This window comes from Pinus tabuliformis, chromosome 3_1 (genome assembly GCF_031772625.1).
Source record: "Pinus tabuliformis cultivar Carrire ecotype Pingquan chromosome 3_1, CPIR1, whole genome shotgun sequence".
Taxonomy (NCBI): Eukaryota; Viridiplantae; Streptophyta; class Pinopsida; order Pinales; family Pinaceae; genus Pinus; species Pinus tabuliformis.
Window position 1 is genome coordinate 149,105,614 of NC_142301.1, and position 17,774 is coordinate 149,123,387.

A 17,774-nucleotide genomic window follows, 5' to 3' on the forward strand; every position below is an offset into this window, starting at 1 on the left:
GATCAATAAAAATAGAAATAAATTGATCAAAAAGCTTACCATCCATCTCAATGATTGATTCCTAATTATCTGCCTGCCTGTTGTCCACAACTGCATAGATCTGAGGAATTCTATGAGCAACATCTTGAGCATTGTAGATATGGGGTCTACTACCACTCTGATACTACAAATAATCCATTTTATGATGATCCTTACCACATATCCAACACTAAAATGGTTCCCTACCACCACCTCTAGCTTGCTTCTCTCCACGTCCCTTGTCAGTTGTATTGTATCTCTGCTAAGGAATAACATTTTCTTTCTCACTTGCTTCTTGAGGTCTTCCCCTCTTTCGTAGCCATTTTCATTTAGATTTCTCATTTCTTTTCAAGTCATTCTTAGGCTCAAATTTGTGCTTCGACTGCTCATATCAATGCTTCAACTTTCGTATGGACTCCTCCAAAGATCTAGGCTCATCGAACTCAATCCACTCTCTATATGTAACTAGTAGGCCACTGATGAATATTTTAACCTTAGCCTTATCCTCCTTGAGGTAAGGCACATACCTCAACAACTCCAAAAATCTACTAGTATACTCATCATTTGTCATAGAACCCATCCACAACTCATAAAACTCCTTAGCTCCGTCATCGTAGTACCTCTCCGATAAGTACTTCTCAAAGATCCTTTCAAATGCATGCCAAGTCAAATGCTCCTCATGTATACCTTTGACATTTTTCACATCTTCCTACCAAATATTTGCTTTAACTTTGAGACTGAAAGTGGCTATCTTTGCTTTCATGTTTTCTAAGTAATCATGCAATAGGAAGAATTTGTTCATACCAAGAAACTGTCCTTCTACATCCCATGATTTCTTCATCTCTCCATCAAAGGTAGGTGGGTCCGCTTTCTTAAACTCATCCAGAAAGTATACCATATCACTCCTCATGTAAGGATGACAATGGTGACGATCATTATGCCAATCAAAACCAGAACTAGAATAGTACCTATGTCGATGACCTCTCCTATCCGGAGTGTCTACCAACCTTCCATCTTTGATCGTGTCAGATCTATCTAACCTGTGTCTACTAGGAGACCTAATTCCATATGCCCCATTATTTTTTTCCTCATGTCCATGGTTGATTTGAAGTGGTCCTTGTCTTTGAAAATATGACAACCTCTCAGAAAGTATTGCATTCACCTCTTCTTGTTTCTCGTGTGCCTGCATTATTTTGTCATTATGTTCTTTGCAACTCCTTATTTCTTCCTTCAGGATTCTCAATGTGTCTGCCAAGTCAAAAGCATGCCCCACACCATGCTGCACATATGATGCATAGGCAGATTTTATGTAGTCTACCACCTTGCTAGCCATATGATCTCTTTCTTGCAAGGCATATTATGTCAGCTAAACCAAATCACGATAAACCAGTGTACCTTAGAATAATTCGGGGAGGATACCTTGTCTGCAAAATCATCAAATCTGTGTGATACATGTATAACATAATCATAACATCATATAGACATATATAAAATAAGTGTATCAACTCCTAAACAACGTTCTAACTAGGGTCCTATCATTGCAAGGCCATATCAACAATGCGTGTTATGACATCATACATGACAACAAACATTACTCTAATGTACACATTGCCACACGCAACTATCAACATGCATAAGAAATTCTTAATCAACTACACATACATATGAATGCATGTAATCGAGCATAAGCACTCAATTCTTGTAACCAACGTACAAGACTGATAGATGTAATCAAAACATTCAAGAATGCACCTGGCATGCAAGGATGTAGTCAAGCAGCATATAACCATATGCAACTAGTCATATACTTCTTATAATGCATCCCACAAAATCACATCAAGTTCCCCATGACAACCTTAATACAATCATGATCAACATGATGCAATGAAAGAAACACATGCAATTCAAGTGTAAGAGACACACATGCAACTGAAATGCATGCATGACAAAGCATGTTCACCCAAGGAGGGCGTAACCATGCTCTGATACCAATCTGTAACACCCCTTCCTCTTACGTCCACCCAAGAAACCTACCAGCGAGGGTAAACATGTGATTAGAGATGCTACTATAAGAGGTTCAACTTCCTTTGGGACCTTAAGGAAATGGAATTGATGGAACATATCAAGAAAACTCATCCACATAAGAAACAACACTCTCATGATACATGTCAACCACTCATACATCCTGTCACTGAGTCCCATTGATGATTTAAGCCTTTTAACCCTTGGTTACTCTCATGCTATAGGCATGACAGCGTCCAACAACCCAAAGTTGCTCTCATAGGCTTATGTGAGAGTGACTATGGACTTTTCTCAGCAGACCTGTGCCAGCGACCCCAATATTTGAGCCACTTTTCTAGCCCAGAATTCTAGCCTCTACCCAGAACTTGCTACAACCTTCAAAATCGATCAAAGATGTGATACAAATGCTGATAAATTGAATTAACCTTAGGACTAGGCCTAATCCATGTGGATATTGGTGGCCACCTGGCAATTCGACTTTGACCCCCACCATTGTTTCTTTCAGTTTTTCAGTTTCCTTAATTGTAGCACAAATTACTATTTTTAGCAATTTTTCGGGTCCTAAACTTTCAGAGTCATTTTGAGGCCCTAAACGATGTTTTTTTGGTAATCTACCGCCAGCGATTTTTTTTCTAAAATCATCTTTTCCATCATCTTCCTCGAAGAGATCTTCCCAACGGGTTATCATGTGCGTCAAATGGAGATAATATGACCAAGTCGCGACCCCGAGAAGTTGGTTGTCCAACTCACCCCAACAAGGCCCATAAAATCTTGGTGTTACATCTCCACGGGTTAGGGTTTTGGTTGTTTAGGGTTTTCTCTTATTGTTCAATAATAAAAAGGCCCTTGAGCCTTATTGTAATGTAGTTCAGAGGCATGTAGCCACCACATCTCTTCTCAGAGATAAGCTACCGTCGCCCAAGCTAGTCAAATTTCCATTATGTTTGTAAGCATATTTCAATATTTGATATTAATGAAATGAAGTGTTATTTCTACTGCATCTTTGTATTTATGGTTATATCTGTAATTTTTTGCATTCCTTCTTAAATCTAGATCAGTGGTATCAAAGCGGTATGCTCTTTCTCTGTTTTTCTTTGCATGTCCCCAACGAGGTCAGGATATAAGGATTTAGGGCTTGATTTGGTTGAACCTTTGCAAGAACAACCTCATAAATCCCGACGGCCTCCCATGGTGGATGGAAAGAAAGACAAGGGGGAAATAGATCCTATCAAAATGGAGGAAGCCCTCGAGCGACAAAGGAATGCGAGGATGGACAACTTTGCCCAAATCCTTCAGCAGCTACCCAGGGGTGACACATCTACTTCCGACAGCTACTCTGGAAGCGCCACACCCTTTAAGGTACAAGTTAACTTTGACATTCCCATATTTGAGGGTCAAATAGATGCAGACACTGTAGATAAATGGTTAAATCTGCTAGAAGGATATTTTTCCGTTCATGAATTTTCCAGCCGGGAAAAGATCACCTTTGCACTTCTCAAAGTAGTTCCCCACGTCAAGGACTGGTGGGAAACCTACTGAGAGGAGAAGGATGAAAGTACAAACTCACTGCTTTCAGTCGCACCCACTTGGAACTCATTCTAGGATGCCATCAAGGAGCAGCACTACCCTGCCAGGAGCTATGAGGATATATACATAAAGTGGACAACATTGCAACAAGGAAGGGACCAAGATGTGCCAGAGTTTACCAATGTTTTTCATACCCTTCGCACAAAGTTGGGTATCAAGGATTGTGAGAAGCATTTGGTTCTCAAGTACCTCAGCTTCCTACATAGGTACATCTAGGATGAGATGGAATTCCTAGACATATCCTCGCTCGACATAGCATACCGATATGTGGTCAAGATCGAGCAAAAGTTTAAACAAAAGAAATGAGACTTTGGATCTACGAATCCGAAGTAAGGGAAGGGTGCCCCAAACCGCAGAACAAAGGACAAAGCCAAGGCGGGGTGGCCTAGGACAACTTGCCATAGCCACAAGAAAAGAACAACACTGCAAAGATGAAGAAGGACATGGGAAAGTGGTGTGAGTTCCATAAGAGCTCCACTCAAAACACAAGTGAGTGTTGGGCCATGCAATCACTAGTGGCCGAGCTAAAGGCTTAGGAATCAGATGCATGTTACGACTTTGAGTCAGAACCCAACAAGGGGAATGACAAAAGGAACTAGATTATCAATTCAGAGCCTAATGCCACCGTTGCTATTAGCGCTCAAATCTGCCTCAGGCTGAGGAAGGCAAAACTCAAGGCCACATCAAACCAAGCTCAGCCTCGTAGCTAGCCCTACGAGGACAAGAGAGGGCTCTCTCCGGGTCTATCTCGGCAAAAGGTCTTCAAAGTGGCTGAGATGACTCAAAATTAATACTAATTTTAGGCTATTAAAGAGATAGGAAAGTTTGATTTAGATTTTTCAGTTTTTTGGTGGAGAAACAGGAAAACCAATTTTGGGTGTGGGGATTAAGGTCAAATCTTTGCAGAATTCGAGTTGGGGCGAGGTAGGCAATAGTATTGATGCCTTTGATCAGGTGTATGGATGGATAAGAATGACAAGGAGCTGGATAGGCAAAGGAGAATATGGATCCTCTCTAAACTGGTGAAAACATGTAAAACTAAACAAATTTAGAGGAAGAGCACTGTGAGCAATGAATTCAACCTCATTTCCTCATTCATTTAGTTTCAGAAGCATAAAAAGGAATGTCATACATGTAAACATGAATAAACTTACAATAAATGAGAAAAACACCATCAAGAACTGAAAGCCACAAGAATCCCAACAGGTGCTGCAAAATCTCTGATCTTTCCTTAGCCAAAATATGAAAAATATGTACAATAGTGTCCAAAATCTTCCCAAGAGTCCAACCTGTGCTACTGACTGAAAATTTACATATATAGATCAAGCTAACCTCATTCCCTAACCTCTAGGGGTCGAGCTCCTCCTTCTAGGAGCAGTTTGAACAAATTCTAAACATGGAGCAAGAATCTAGGTGACCAAAACAACCTGCCTCTAAAAAGAAGGAAACTGATTCATTACATTAATTTTTTGCTATTTTGTCAATGAATCATCTAGAATAAGGTAAATAGGTGCCAAGTTACCTCACACACATCAAATTACATCATGCTAGGTCAAAAATCACATCAAGGAGTGAAACTGGTGAAAATTGGCCGAATTCCTGAGCTGGAGGATGAAAACTGGACCAAAAACCTCAATGCGTAGCGCCCTGATCTCTATGCGTAGCGCACCTTTCACCCTGTTTTTGGGGCACTTCCTGACATCGAAATCAAGCTCGCAATAGCTGGTTGGAAAGCTTTGGATGTCTACTATCCAGTCCATGTGGAATTTCCCAATTTGGAGCTCATTCGCCCCCTCAAACTTGCATTCTCCCAGAAGTACTTCCTGCTATTGCAAAAGGTGGCAGCAAGGTGGTTTTCATGGTGTTTTTAGGCCTTTTGATCATCCAGAACTTGATGAAATGCCTCGTAAATAACTTAGAATGTATAAATTACCATGAAAAACCCAAAAATATAAAGTTTTTCTCCAGCAAGTGTCCCAATCAAAAGCGAGCACGCCGACGCGCTACCCATAGAGCGGAAAAAACTGTTTTTGAGACCAGAAAATTTCAAAATGACAAAAATTTCTCCGAATTTGCTCAAATTCAGAGCGAAGACCCTCCACCATGTGTCATGCTCAGCCAGAGAAGCCTCGGCCAAAACTCGAAGTGGATCTAGCCTTTTTCGCCGTTTCAGTGCTTTGCTCAACCTCCTTTGCAAAATCTTCATTTTTGCTTCGCCAACATGCATGCAGGCCCAATAATGATTTTTCATGTGACGAAGCATGTATTTGTCTCTATTGGCCTTTGCCAAAAAATCCTCCAGATGTCGATTGACTTTCTCAAGCCAAAATTGCCGCTCAACAGGTGTCAAATCACCGGGTCTTTTTCGGGCTAGCCTTCGGTCCTCACGGATTTGTCGCAGCTCTAGAAGTGTATGCTCATCCTCTAGCTGTTTATTGCGTTGCTCCAAGTATTTGATCAGATATTCTGCCTTCAGTAACTTCTCATTCAAGCTATCAATCTCGGTCTTTTGCTCTTGGATGATCTCTTTCAGCTTCGAGCTAGGAGAGCTCCTATCCACATCACTCAATGCAACATCAACATCATGACCACCTGAATGGCCCTCCTCATAAATTGACCTCTTGCCTCTGTCCTGAACTTGTACCTGTACTGAAGAAGAAGGCGAGACCCCTTCCACACCATGTGGAGATAGTACTCATCGTGTAGCTGCAAATAAGGCCCTGTGGCCTCGTTGATATGTCACATATGCTGGAGCATTGACATGCTCGGTCTCAGGAATGTCAAACTGATGTGAAGGCTCTCCCTCATCATGAACTATCTCAGGAGGTGGCTGTGGCGCTGTGAAAAAGTCATGAGAAATAAAATCCTCCCAAGTAATGCCCTACTGTGCCAACTGATGAACCACTACGATCTTGATCAGCGCGTAATGATAAATACTTCTATGCTGCTGTGCTGAGGTCTTCCTTTGTACTAAAACAACCATCCTCTCTATGTTGCGAAACATGAAGTATGGAATGTTCATTAGACATACCCTTCTAAAATGCATCAACAAATGGACATGGTACGCATAAAGACGCGAGAATCTGCCCTCACAACTGAAATATCGAATGATGAGTTTCATCAAAGGTGCAAACTGATCATTCAGGTATTGGAAAGGAAAAACCCTGCTCAAGTGCCTCATATACCCAGGTTTGATGTCTGGCTCATAATAGGATTTCTCTAGTTGCTGACGCTTATTCCATTGCTCTCCAATATTTGGTATCCTAGTGGCCTCTGCAATAGTCTCTGGTGACAAAATGAAATCAACTTCGGCGAGGTTTACATGGCCATCATGTAAATGTAGAACAAACAAGTGAGCCAGTTCACGATGATGCTGGATTTGTGAAATTAGCTCACAATAGTGATAGCATGACTGATGGCGAAAACAATCCATTGCAAGAGGGCAAGCCTGCAATTGAACCAAAGAAGTGGGCTCTTCTCTGAGATGCTTAACACCTTTGCCACCTCTGCGAGGCCTCCGTGGCACATTACCCTCTGTTGTGGAATCATTGTCATTCTCTTGCTCATAAACTGAATCTGTGTCTGACATGGCTTTGAAAACACAATGTCTACAATATGTAGGATGTTTACAATTTTTGGAGGTGATTTGGTAAGATCTGGTCACATGAACAAAAAACTTTTGGTGCTGTGACTGAGTGCGTAGCCCCCGAACCCAATGTGTAGCGCACACCTCCAACGCTATCCACGGGTATGCAATCACGGCTTCGGCCTTCAAAAACTTAAACACGATTTTGCCTTGGGAATTTTTGAACAAATGGACTTGTTTCCCCTTTTATATGTAAACAAAATATCTTACCAAATCACATTTGATTTAAATTGATTGAATAACCCACTTTATAATGTTTGGCACTTTGACATCTTTGGTCTTTTATTACAATACTGCTTTTTGATTTTCTCTTGCTTTTTCTGAGGTTTGGACTGATAATACTTTGTTGATTTTTGCAGGGATCCGACATTTTGGCTTTGGAGAAGATCAGAGGCTTACTCTGAAACTTTTTGAGATAAAACAAATACAATTATTTACAATAACAATTTTTAGTTCCAAAACAGAGTTTTGGACTAAAAATGTTTTAAATGCTTTCTGAGAAAAATATTTAAAGAGAATGTTTTTAAACCAATCCTCATGGCCTGCGGGCTTTTATTATGTGTATGCAAAGGACCAACAACCCTAGACTCTAGGACTAAAGACTTTTTAACGAAACTAATCTTTTATGGCGACGAATGCAATGATCATGTACTTTGGTGATTTTTGAGAAATTTTTGACTAACCCTGCAGGGACAAGCATGAGGAAACACAAGACAACTAGACCCCCTCGTCAGTCAATGGCATGCCCCTAGCGAAATGCAACGAAGTGGAACGAGCGAGACACCTAAAAATGATATGCAAAAGCGAAAAGATCTCTGACGGAGGGCTGTAAGGACTGACTCTAACATTGGCTCCAATGGGGATGTTGGCTCCTTGGAGATGCCAAGAACGGCAGATCTCTGGGGAGCAGACCAGTGCTTTCATCCATTGGGCGATGGAGTCATTATTTCAACAATTAACACAAAACTTTGACACATTTATTGACTGCAGATTTGACTGAAAACTGAATACAACTCTGACCTAAACTGACTCGATTTTGAAAACTGAAAGGACTGATAAAACTGACTTGACAAATCTCAAACCAACTAACCTTCATCTCTAGAATTATAGCCTTCGCTGCGGGCCCCAGACTGAAGATGAGAGATTAGTACACACATGCAATAGAACAGAAGTAAAACGATATATACAATGATGATGAAATGAGCAGAAAATACTTAGAAGTGGTATCGCTTTAGCAGCCGACCATTGATCGGCCCTCCAGGACAATCATCTCCATTCATTTCCTTGAGAAGAAAAGCGTTTTGACCACGATATGCTGCAATCTTATAAGGACCCTTCCATAAATTTTCAAATTTGCCGTGCTTTCCTTTATCTTCATTCCGGGCATCCCATTTCAAAACCACCTCATCCAACTGAAACTTATCTGTTTTTGCCTTCCTATCATAAATCTTCTTTATGCGCTCCTGCAACTTGAAAGTATTTTGAAATACTTCCTCCCGTGTCTGCTGTAAATGAATCATCTGATTAATCCTCCTCTGCATGAGATCTTCCTCACTACCAGCTTCTTGAAGCAATTTGACTACCGGAATAGTAAGCGAAGTAGGAAAAACCGTGTCTATCCCATACACCAACTCGAAAGGAGACATGCCAATAGAATTTTTCTGACTTACCCTATCAGCCCACAGTGCATTCACTAATTTCTTGTGGCAGCCCTTTTTATTGATTTCCAACAACTTTTTAATGATATTTACCAAGGACTTATTTGAAGATTCCGCCAACCCATTTCCTTGTGGATGGTAGGCAGTTGAATGCCCCAAGCTGATATTGTACTTATAGCAAAATTCAACCATTCTCTTCGACTTGAATGCCGCTGCATTATCTGTGATTAACTTACTAGGACACCCAAAACATGACAGTATATTATTTTCAAGAAAAGAGATAATTACCGCATCCATGGCCTGTTGGGTGGGAATTGCTTCGATCCATTTTGTGAAGTAGTCTGTAGCTGTCAATATCCATCTATGCTGTCCTGATGATGCCGAATGAATTTCCCCGATGAAATCCAAGCCCCACTGCTGAAATGGTGCGCTAACTTCAATTGGTTTGAGAGGCAATGGCTGTAGTTTCTGCTTCCCTTGAAAAATTTGGCATTCGTGACAGTTCTTAACAGCGTTATACACATCTGAAAATAACAAAGGCTAATAAAAACCTACCCTTAGAATCTTATTCGCTGTGGTTTTCCAAAATAGATGGCCCCTGCAGTCACCTCTATGAAAATCTTACACAACTCATTTGGCTTCCTCCTCTACCAAACAATTCAGCAACATTCCACCAGGGTCTTTCCAATATAATGCAGAATTGAGTATGCAAAATTTGGCAGCTTTCAATTTCAATGTTCTACTCTTATTTCTAGGCATCCCGGGAGGTGAAGAAAAATTTTGAAGTACGTATATAATGTCAGCATACCAAGGGGAAGAAACAAAAATATCAGATACCTGATTTACCCGACTCTCCTCATCTTCATCGGACATAGCAGCAATCAAATTTATAGCTAGAACATGCAGATTTGTTTCAGCCATTAATTTGGCGAGTCCTTGACCTTTGATCAGCTTGGTTGTTTTAATCTCCACATCATACTCTAACAACGCAGCAATCCACTTACCTCGCCTTCCTTCTGGATCTGCCTGTACCAAAACATATTTTACTGCTGCATTAGGAACATATGCTATAATGTGGGAATGCAATATATACACACGGAAATCTTTCAAGGCCTTTACAAGCACAAGTGCTTGTTTTTCAATAATGTTGTATTTCAATGCTCCATCCCTTATAATATGACTGAAAAAGGCAATGGGCTTCTCAACTCCATCCCTTTTTTGTATTAGTACAGCTGCCAAAGTATGCTTAGAAGCAAATGAAAACAAAATGAAGTCCTGTGTGTAGTCTGGGCTAATTAAAGTAGGGGTTGAAGAAAGAGCTAACTTTACCAAATTGAATGATTTCACCGCCTCTTCTGTCCAATTTAAATGACTGTTATTTTTCAGCATGTTCGTGATTTCTCTAAGATGCTCGGCAAGATTTGGAATGAAACGACGCAGAAAATTCAGTTTGCCATTAAATGACTGTATTTCTTTCTTATTCCGGGGTTGTTCAATCTGCTGGATGGCCTCAACACGTGTAGGGTCCACACGAATGCTGTCTTTTGATATGATGTGGCCAAGGAGCTTGCCTTCATCCATGGCGAAAAGGCTCTTTTTTGGATTCAGCGAAATGCCATATTTGCTGCACTTTTGGAAAACAATTTTCAAATGATATAAATGCTCCTCATCAGAATTTGAAAACACGGTTAAATCATCAAGGTAAACAACCAAAAATACATCTTTCTCATTGGTGAAAGCCATGTCCATTGCACGCTGAAAAGTGGCACTTGCATTTTTCAAACCAAACGGCATCTTTGCATAATGAAATGTTCCCCATGGAGTGGTGAACGCAGTTTTGTCACGATCATCTTCATGCACTAAAATATGATTGTATCCTGAATAACCGTCGAGTAGTGACATCCTTGATGCTCCAACTACTCGCTGCAATATATGGTCCATTTTGGGCAGTGGATAATTTTCTTTTAAGGACACCTTATTCAAATTTCTGAAGTCAATACATAAACGAATCTCACCGGTTTTCTTTCTTACGGGTACCAAATTTGATATCCAATCGGAAAATCTGATAGGCACAATGATTCCTGACTTATACAACCTGTTCACTTCTTTTTCTATCGATGGCAACAGCTTAGGATTGATTCTCCTCAACTTTTGACGGAAAGGCTTCTGATTTGGTTTTATAGGGATAGTATGCTAAATGATATTAGTGTCATATGTTTTCATATCTGAGTAATCCCAAGCAAAAGCATTAGAAAATGAAGACAACAATCTTACATACTCTTCCTTTACCTTTGGTGATAATGACTTTGATAGCTTTACCATCTTGGGATTTTCAGCTGTCCCAATGTTTACCTCTTCAACACCTTTTTCAGTCGGTCTCAATGTCGGTTTGCGGGCCACATCGTCTTAGTCAAACAGCTCCCCCAAAGGAATCAATCCCTTAGGAATAATGTTATCTTTAAGTTGCAGCACTTCCATTTGATTTACTTTTATATCAACATTACCATCATCATGTTCTTTATCTATGGATGTATCTTTAAACTTACCCTTATTCTGCAGAAAATCATTAATCTCTTCATCATCCTGAAAGACTTGCCAACATCGCTGATTATCTGGAACGGTGGGGCGGTGTTTCACATGAATCTCGAATTTGTTGCTGGAATTCATTGGAATTTTTAAATTACTTGCTACCTTAGCCAGTCCATCAGCAACACCATTTTGTATGCGAGGCACACATGTCAAAGTATGATCAGAAAAGAGTTTCAAAATATCTAAAACTGCATTTCGATATGCCCTCATGCGAGGATGCTTGGCTTGAAACTCACCCTTCACCTGCTTTATCACCAACTCTGAATCACCATATACTGCAATTCTTTTTTCCTTCAGCTTTCGAAGAATCTTAAGGCCAGCAATGAGAGCCTCATATTCCGCTTCATTATTAGAACAGTCAAATGCTAGTTTGTAGGAACATACTCTCACCTTGCTTGGAACCTTATCTTGAGTGGAAAATGGACTTCGAATCCACACACCAATTCCAGCACCATCACTACCTACTGTGCCATCAAAATCCATGGTCCAAAGACCATCTTCATCCTCCTCCAAGTGCTGAAATTGTGTTAGCTCTGTTTTTCCTGTTTGCTGCCCATTATCTTTAGCTGTTTGCTCCATAATAGCTTGCTTTTCACTTCTTTCTTTCTGCAGAACTTCTCTAAAATTCTCAGTGATTTCTGGTATATCTTCTGCCTGAACTAATTGACTATCTATCTCATTAAAACTATCAGCAAACAAAACAAACGACTCCAAAGCTGTATGTACATAATTTACAGGATGATTGATTGGTTTTTCTTTGCTTGTTATCATGTATTTCATCTTCTGCTCTCGATATAGCTTTCTCATTTGACCGAAGACTGGAATTGTAGCATAAGAAAAATCTAACTGTAGTGTACCTTTCAACTTAGCCCCCCAAGATCTTGAAAACAGCATACCAAAATGCGGAGGAATGTCCGGCACAACCGCATCCATCAAGACATTCTTTGCTGGAATTTGATCTAAGCTTACCACCAAGTCCTTGATCAATCCGATACACTTTACACGACTGGAATCAAATGAATACAAATCATGGTGTTTTCTTGCAATATCTAATCCCAACTTTTCCATGATTGCTTTTGGCATCAAATTGTGCGAAGCACCCGAGTCAAACATAGCATTGTGTAAAACATATTCATGTAACCTCAAACTGATATAAAAGGGAGGAACATCACTTTCAGGAGACTCACCATCTAAAGCAGGCCCAAAAATCAATTCCAGCTGATCATCTTCAACATTTACCGTGTCAAACATTGGATCAAAATTCAGAATTTTGGAGACTTGACCTCGGTAGCTGTTGTTCTTCATGATTTCAGTCAAAGGAATAGATACTTTCAGTTTTGAAATTTCATTTTCCAAACTAAATGCTGAAACTTTTTCAACCTCTTTGACTGGAACTTCTCTTTTTTCAGCTTTATCCTTCATTATGTTTGGTGGCTGATTTACCTTGTCTGCTGATGATGATTTACTAGCTGCAGGATCAATTATCTCTTTTCCTTTCTTCTGTGGTCCAACAGAATCATTTTTTGCTGAAATCTCTTTCTTCTTCTGAATGGGGTTTATGGGCACATCTCGATTTCTTAATGAGTATTGCTTCTGTTGGGCAGACAAAGCATTCATGTATCCTCTTTGGTACTCCTCCGATTCTTCTTCAAGTGCCGCATCATTTGATAGAATAAAATCCTCATCTTTGTGTGTGGTGGAGCTTTCAACATATTCTTCCTCTTCCGTGATGTAGATAGGAAGATCATCAGGAGTAAAGAAATGGTTTTCCTCCCCTACAGTATCACCATCATCATCAGATTCTTAACCAACAAAATTTTGTTGAAGAGGAGTCTTTACCCGCTGCTGAACTACCGGCTCTTGGGTTCTTTGTTCACGCTGCTTAATTCTGAATTGTGGCTGCTGCTAACCACAGAAATTGGGATTGCGGATTTGCGGTTCCGGCTTGTCAAGAGTGAGCTTTTTGAACATCCTCTCTACCTTGCGAAGTATCTGATCTGATGTAGAAGCTTCTTCTTTGATGGTCACTCGCTTCTCAGCTTTCATCCTAGCTCTTTTATCATTCAAATTTGCTTCAACACTAACAACAATCTTTTGCATATCCTCCAAGGTAGGCGGATCTCTGTCCCGTAATGAATAAGCCATCTCCGGATCAAAATCATTTGGGAATTTAAGGAGAGCTAATTTTTGAGATGGTCTTAAATCATATGGAATAGCATTATAAACTGTATTAAATCTGATAACATAGTCTTGGACAGACTCACCAGGATTGCGTTTGATATTGTTATACTCGGCATTGATCTGAGGTGGATCTTTTCTGATTTCCCAACGATCTAGAAACTGTCTATGAAGCTCAGCGAATGTAGTTACACTTCTAGCTCCCAAGCCTCTGAACCATTTTCTTACCTCTCCTCCAAATGTTTGCACAAACAATCGCATAGTTACATCCTCCTCATTAATCTCATGTAAATCACAAAAATCTGCCATTCTGTCTATGTGTTGCTAAGTGGAAACACTTTGAGGAGTGCCATCAAATATAGGAATCTTACTCTGATAATCCGCGGGCATATCATGCAATTTCTAAGCTAAAGCAAGAGGTGCAAAGCGAGCAGCCATTGCTCTTGGCAGATTTGGTCTGGGGGTTGTTTGAGACGATGTATGTGGAGGGGTAGCAATGTGGGATGAAGAAGGAGAATTTACTGCAGACTTTTGATATGTGATGATGGGTTGCAGGGGAAGAGTGGGAATGAAAGGTGGTTCGGTGGGAATTTTGGAGGTGAAATCGGTGATAGAAGATCCAATATTTGCAGATGCAGCTTCTAGGAAATCAGCAAGATTTGCAGCCTGAATATTTCTCTGAAGGTGTCTCAGGATAAAGTTTTCAATTAATTTATTGTGTTTTTCAACTTCAAGAGCTGCAGCAAAGTCAGGATTTGGAACTAGAGAATCAAGTGCACTTTCAGATTTGGTTTTAAATAGTGACAATTCAAACTGCTCGTCAAAGTCAAGTTCTTCAAGATACTTAAAAATTGCAGGACAAGAGGGAGACTTAAACAAAGGAATTATGGGACTTTCTCGTCGGTGTATTCTCGCAATAAAATTTGGGTTCTCATATACTGGAGGTGGATCTGGATCAGGATTTAATCTCGTGTATCTTCTGGTAGCCAGTGTGGAATTATTTCGAACAATCAAAAGGACACAAACAATTTTTCAGCCTATCAACTTCTAGACTCAATCATCCAAGGTCTAGAACAAATAAGTATACTGGGGTAAATTGCAAATCAAGTGCTACATTCACAAGCTCACCGGAGATCGACTGAAGCAGCGTTTATCTACTTTCGCTTATGCATAGCAAAAGTGTTTCGAAGGCTACCTGGCATGACTTCAGACTCCGTCTAAGACTCATGAAACAAACACATCAACCAGCAAACAATAACAATTTTCTTCCCCAGTATGGTCGCCACTATGTTAGCGCTCAAATCTGCCTCAGGCTGAGGAAGGAAAAACTCAAGGCCACATCAAACCAAGCTCAGCCTCGTAGCTAGCCCTACGAGGACAGGAGAGGGCTCTCTCCGGGTCTATCTCGGCAAAAGGTCTTCAAAGGGGCTGAGATGACTCAAAATTAATATTGATTTTAGGCTAGTAAAGAGATAGGAAAGTTTGATTTAGATTTTTGAGTTTTTTGTTGGAGAAACGGGAAAACCAATTTTGGGTGCGGGGATTAAGGCCAGATCTTTGCAGAATTCGAGTTGGGGTGAGGTAGGCAATAGTCTTGATGCCTTTGATCAGGTGTATGGATGGATCAGAATGACAAGGAGCTGGAGAGGGAAAAGGAGAATATGGATCCTCTCCAAACTGGTGAAAACATGTAAAACTAAACAAATTTAAAGGAAGAGCACTGTGAGCAATGAATTCAACCTCATTTCCTCATTCATTTAGTTTCAGAAGCATAAAAAGGAATGGCATACATGTAAACATGAATAAACTTACAATAACTGGGAAAAACACCATCAAGAACTGAAAGCCACAAGAATCCCAACAGGTGCTGCAAAATCTTTGATCTTTCCTTAGCCAAAATATGAAAAATATGTACAATAGTGTCCAAAATCTTCCCAAGAGTCCAACCTATGCTAGTGACTGAAAATTTACATATATAGATCAAGCTAACCTCATTCCCTAACCTATAGGGGTCGAGCTCCTCCTTCTAGGAGCAGTTTGAACAAATTCTAAACATGGAGCAAGAATCTAGGTGACCAAAACAACCTGCCTCTAAAAAGAAGGAAACTGATTCATTACATTAATTTTTTGCTATTTTGTCAATGAATCATCTAGAATAAGGTAAATAGGTGCCAAGTTACCTCACACACATCAAATTACATCATTCTAGGTCAAAAATCACATCAAGGAGTGAAACTGGTGAAAACTGGCCGAATTCCTGAGCTGGAGGATGAAAACTGGACCAAAAACCTCAATGCGTAGCGCCCTGATCTCTATGCGTAGCGTACCTTTCAGCCTGTTTTTGGGGCACTTCCCGACATCGAAGTCAAGCCCAAGTGGAATTTCCCAATTTGGTGTTCATTTGCCCCCTCAAAATTGCATTCTCCCAGAAGTACTTCCTGTTGTTGCAAAAGGTGGCAGCAAGGTGGTTTTCATGGTGTTTTTAGGCCTTTTGATCATCCAGAACTTGATGAAATGCCTTGGAAATAATTGAGCATGTATAACTTACCATGAAAAACCCAAAAATATAAAGTTTTTCTCCAGCAAGTGTCCCAATCAAAAGCGAGTGCGTCGACGCGCTACCCATAGAGCGGAAAAACCTGTTTTTGAGACTAGAAAATTTAAAAAATGACAAAAATTTCTCTGAATTTGCTCAAATTCGGAGCGAAGACCCTCCATCATGTGTCATGCTCAGCCAGAGAAGCCTCGGCCAAAACTCGAAGTGGATCTAGCCTCTTTCGTCGTTTCAGTGCTTTGCTCAACCTCCTTTGCACAATCTTCATTTTTGCTTTACCAACATGCATGCGGGCCCAATAATGATTTTTCATGTGACGAAGCATGTCTTTGTCTCTATTGGCCTTTGCCAACAACTCCTCCAGATGTCGATTGACTTTCTCAAGCCAAAATTGCCGCTCAACAGGTGTCAAATCACCAGGTCTTTTTCGGGCTAGCCTTCGGTCCTCACGGATTTGTCGCAGCTCTATAAGTGTATGCTCATCCTCTAGCTGTTTATTGCGCTGCTCCAAGTATTTGATTAGACATTCTGCCTTCAGTAACTTCTCATTCAAGCTATCAATCTCGGTCTTTTGCTCTTGGATGATCTCTTTAAGCTTCGATCTAGGAGAGCTCCTATCCACATCACTCAATGCAACATCAACATCATGACCACCTGAATGGACCTCCTCATAAATTGACCTCTTGCCTCTGTCCTGAACCTGTACCTATACTGAAGAAGAAGGTGAGACCCCTTCCACACCACGTGGAGATAGTACTCCTCATGTAGCTGCAAATAAGGCCCTGTGGCCTCGCTGATATGTCACATATGCTGGAGCATTGACATGTTCGGTCTCAAGAATGTCAAATTGATGTGAAGGCTCTCCCTCATCATGAACTATCTCGGGAGGTGGCTGTGGCACTATGAAAAAGTCACGAGAAATAAAATCCTCCCAAGTAATGCCCTGCTGTGCCAACTGATGAACCACTACAATCTTGATTAGCACGTAATGATAAATACTTCTATGCTGCTGTGCTGGGGTCTTCCTTTGTACTAAAACAACCATCCTCTCTATGTTGCAAAACATGAAGTATGGAATGTTCATCAGATGTACCCTTGTAAAATGCATCAACAAACGGACATGGTATGCATAAAGACGCGAGAATCTGCCCTCACAACTGAAATACCGAATGATGAGTTTCATCAAAGGTGCAAACTGATCATTCAGGTATTGGAAAGGAAAAACCCTGCTCAAGTGCCTCATATACCCAGGTTTGATGTATGGCTCATAATAGGATTTCTCTAGCTGCTGACGCTTATTCCATTGCTCTCCAATATTTGGTATCCCAGTGGCCTCTGCAATAGTCTCTGGTGACAAAATGAAATCAACTCCGGCGAGGTTTACATGGCCATCATGTAAATGTAGAACAAACAAGCGAGCTAGTTCACGATGATGCTGGATTTGTGAAATTAGCTCACAATAGTGATAGCATGACTGATGGCGAAAACAATCCATTGCAAGCGGGCAAGCCTGCAATTGAAC